We start from the raw sequence: 4,698 nt of genomic DNA, 5'->3' as shown, positions 1-4,698 counted from the left end.
GGGGGGCCCCCTTACAACTCAGTACGAGTTGGCCAAGGCAGCGCTGACTTGGCAGAGCCTTGGGGAGTGCGGGGTCCGAGGAAGTCTTACAGAGTTACCGACCAAGGAAATCAATAGGGCTGCCCGCCCTCCTCCGACCCCCCCTGCCCCCTGACCACCAAAGACTTTTCCTCCAGTCTGTGACTTCTGATTTTAAGGCTGCTTTTTGTTACCTGATGTTACTTGGATAGTTGCCGGGGCCAGGTTAGCGGAGGGGGAAAGGCTAGCAACTTCTGGAATCATCCCACTTCTTCCCTCCCTCCGCACTCCTCTTGGGATGGCCCTGTTGTCCTCAAGTACTAAAAAGGTATTTTAGAAAAACACAAACGCTGCATAACCAGAAACAAAAGGGCTGAGCAAGATAAGAAGTCACTCTGTAAATAGCTCTGCCCGCGAAGATTTCATGGCAATATTCATCTATATCTATCTATACACATTTATTTAGATATATGCATATGAATATGCACCTATGTGTGGATACATATGTATATATACTAGAAATTTTCTCAGAAACGCTTTTTAAAAATAACCCATTCTGTCTCCCACATATTACTGTTTTTAAAACTATACTAGTTACAGATAAGAGACAGGTTAATGGGGGGGGGGGCGGAGGGGGGAGAAGGGGAACTTCATTCTAAACTTGAAAACAGTACTAGCACTCTTAGAAAACAGTCTGTCCCACCACTCAGAAAACTAGGAGAACTTTTAGTATAGTGATTCCTTACTACGTGTATATTATTCATTTTCATTCCTTCATGAATTTTAAGTTCACCAGCGACAGTTTGAAATACGCTGTGTTTTTAATTTCTTGGTTCCATCCCATTTCTTATATTTCCATTTGGATATGTTTTTTTCCCCCTTTCGGTAAATGGATTAAGGTAAATTGATGAATATTAAAAAGTGAAGAAATTTAATTACTTTAAAAATTGCCATGAGAGCCAAACAAACCTGGAGATGCCTCCAAACCCCGGCAGAAACAAAAGGCATAATGATTCTTCAGTGGTACGCTGGTTTTGGTCCATTTTCCTCTTCTGGTATTATACCTGATGAAAAAAGTAAGGATAGTTAAAATGGTATAAGGGTATAGTGAGAACTCTGTCCCAGGAGATGGTATTGTAAGCTATAATCTGTTTTTCAACCCAAATAATATTGTATCCCCATTACCCAAATGTATGCATGAATGCAAATATGATGGGGAAATGCATATGCTCATTTAAAAGCTATAAAACATCCAGGACAACAAAATAAATTAAATAATTTTAAATGCTAAAGAAACTCATCTTAACAGAACTATATTGTTCAGATATGAACATCTAAATTACAAAAGGAAAGCTTAATATCGACCATAGTAGAAGCACGATGAACAGTATCCTGAAGGTACTGCTACATTTAAAGTTCTGCTCATCTCTGCCTCCCTCCTGTCTTTCTTCTCTCCCTTTTTTTTCTTTCTCCATCTACCCTTTTCCCCTTCCTTCTTCCCTTTCTCCCTCCTTCCTTCTCTCCCTCTACAATAATGAAATTACTAAAATGAGGACCATAAAGTATTTAGGACAATGACCCCATGAGCTACACATTCTGATGATCCTGCAGAGACGAATCCAGCATTTTCTCTTCACTTGCACAGAAGTTCAGTTAAGACATTGCTAGAAAGAGGTAGTGGTGACAGTCGATGCACTTTATCTCTGTGTGAAGTTTTGTTTTGTTTGGGTGTTTTTTTTCCCCTTTTGGGGCGGTTTTTATCTGTTGAATGATCATAGCTCTGATGATCAAAATGGAAAGGCTATGCTTTCTTATTACAGAATAGTAATTACCCTTGCTAAAGCAGGAAGGGAAAACATTTAATAACTAAGAATCTGAAAGAACAACCTTAATGACAATTGTACATGAAATACATGCTATCAAATAAAAACATTTCTATCATGTAGATATCAACTTAAAAAAAAAAAAGCTCTTCACTTAAATTTTCTCATTCCCCCTTTCTATATTCTGTTGACCTCAACCCCTCTAAGTAAACCCAACCAAACGCTCCCATTTTCAGGAACTCTTCATGTTTTCCTGAATAACTTTGATATTGAACCCATCCCTTGGGACCTGGTGTCCTTACTTGTAGCAAAATCATCAGAGAATGCAGAAATACTACCTGAAGTCCTAAAATATGAAAGCATAGTGTCAAACTGTATGACAATTAAGTAAAAGGAGAAAGTCGTCATCTTCATGGCTGTTGACCTGGGCATGATCTTTGTCCTCCTTATCCTCACTATCAAAGTTGAAAAAGCCCTTAGATTTCCAATCCAATCCATAATTTTATGGGTTGGAAAACTTCCAAGGCAGTGAAAAAGCCAGAACTTGAACTCAAGAAAAAAAAATGTCCTGCAAAGCTAGTTATATAGCTAGTATAATAGAGAGCCAACCTAGAATAATGATTAGAGTAATAGTCTCAGAGTCATAGATACTTTAATTCAAGGCTCATCTCTTACATAATCTCTCAGTGCCCTAGGTAATTCTCTCAGACTATGGATTGCAGAGAAGGTGACAGCCTGCATTGGTGCAGGGAGCTCCCTCCTCCAAGAGTACAACAAATTAATAAATCACAGATTCAATCCCTTTCCTACAAATCTTCCTTCCCATAACAGTAAGCTCTCTTACAGGCACCTAGGTGGCACAGTGTACACTGAAGTCAGGAAAACTCATCTTCCTGAGTTCAAATCTGACCTCAGACACTTACTAGCTATGTGACCTTGAGCAAGTAATTTAACCGTTTCCCTCAGTTTCCTCATCTGTAAAATGATGTGGAGAAAGAATGGCAAACCACTCTAGCATCTTTGCCAAGAATACCCCAAATGGGATCACAAAGAGTTAGACATAACTGAAACTATTAAATAACAACAGGTTTCTTACTGCCTCCTAATCTAAATGTATTCTATGGGATTTAGATCTTAGCTGTTAGGGAAATAGAATAGTTTAAATTCAATTCTTGGACCACTGAACATTCTTACATAAATTATTCTCTCTCTACACAGTATATAATAAAAGTTTATCAGTTTAATAAAAGTAAACATCATGAAAGATGGTGGTAACAATGGAAAGTCCAAAGCACAGATAAAATTAATTCTTCACTTAGTAACATTGGACTTTACAATTTCACCTGATAGGTATCACAGACAGGTGATAGCTGATAGGCACATGAGATCACACATAATCTCTATGGCTCTCTTTCTTCAAGCTAAATTTCTATAATTAATGGTGAAATTTGGGACAACAAAAGACTCTTTTGGATAAGGGCCCTTCAAGGTATGCCTTTTCTAATTTCTTTATAAGGATAATTTTGCTTAAAAGCATAACTATGTTCCAATTTAATTTTGCTTGCATCTTTAAAAATTTCAAATACTTTATCCAAAAGAACAAGTCCTAGAACTTAAAGTATGTTTCTCCATTGAAACAACAGGAAAAAGTGTTTATTTGGAGAAAAGTCATTCACCAGTCCTTTTCTCATAAAGATTTAATAAAAGCCAACTAAAGTTTAAGATCTCTCAGAAGACAAATAAAGGTCTATCTCAGCAAATGTAGAGTTGCAGTATTCATTGGTGCTGAGGGATTTTACACACAAATGCAATTTTATTTTACATTTAAAAGAGGTAAGTAAATAGACAAATCAATTTTAGCTCTCCTGAAACTTCCTACTGGACCATTAATTTTAAAAGATGGGGACTTGGATAACAGTTACAAGAGCAGAAGCCCAAGGGTAAAGATTGTGAAAATGATCACCTTCAAAATTTTAAAGCACCATCTCCAATCAGAAGGGAAGTGGACCAAATTTATTCATCTTCTTTAAGGTGAACACCTGCGTATCTATTTTTACTTCTTTTAAGGTTCTTATGAAACCATCTGTAGTACACAAGTAAGAAAGAACACGGGATCGATTCCTCCAAACCCTTACCTTTCTGCCTAATCAACACTGACAGCTGACTCGAAATTTCCTCCAGAATAGACATTTGAGTTGATTTAAGTGTTTGTGATCTTGGCAGTAGACCTAATTATGTGGCTCATAAAAAAACAAGAGAAGTTCAAAATCCAGCCATTTGGTGCTAAGGCAGTGCCCCCTTTAAATAAATGTAGATCACTAGTCTACAACCAACATGAAATCAAGAACTAATGACTTATGATTTACATTTGGTTTTAGAAAGGAAGCACGATCTTGGAGGGTTTTTTGCATAAATTCCATCAGCAAAGTTGCCTGTGTCTTGGCTTGGTGATAAGGTGCTGACCCAGAGCAAAAAAATCCATGAGATGAAATTCTTGAGAATTGTAAAGTTAGTGGGTAAAGGTTTTCTCTTAAACATCTAAATTTTTCTATAATTTGCCTCAAATCATTATAGGCCCAATAGATGAAAAAATGGATCCTCCATATTATACCACCTGGGAGTTCATTTCTGATTCCCTTATAGGTAAAATAGCATAATGATAATGTCAATTCAATTTAATAAATATTTCATAAGCTCCTCCCATGTGCAAAGCCTTATGCTAGGTAACAGAATGCAAAGATGAAAACAAAATAGTCACTACCCTCAACGGGTTTATATATAAGGATAAGGTGATCTAAAGAGGGAGATAGCACTAACAATTATTGGGGATCAGGAAAAACTCCCTGTGGTGATAGCT

The sequence above is a fragment of the Petaurus breviceps genome, unplaced genomic scaffold, assembly GCF_028583685.1.
Source record: "Petaurus breviceps papuanus isolate PSGF00001 unplaced genomic scaffold, PetGlider_PUasm1.0 174, whole genome shotgun sequence".
In the NCBI taxonomy this organism is placed as follows: Eukaryota; Metazoa; Chordata; class Mammalia; order Diprotodontia; family Petauridae; genus Petaurus; species Petaurus breviceps.
This window is presented reverse-complemented; position numbering follows the sequence as displayed.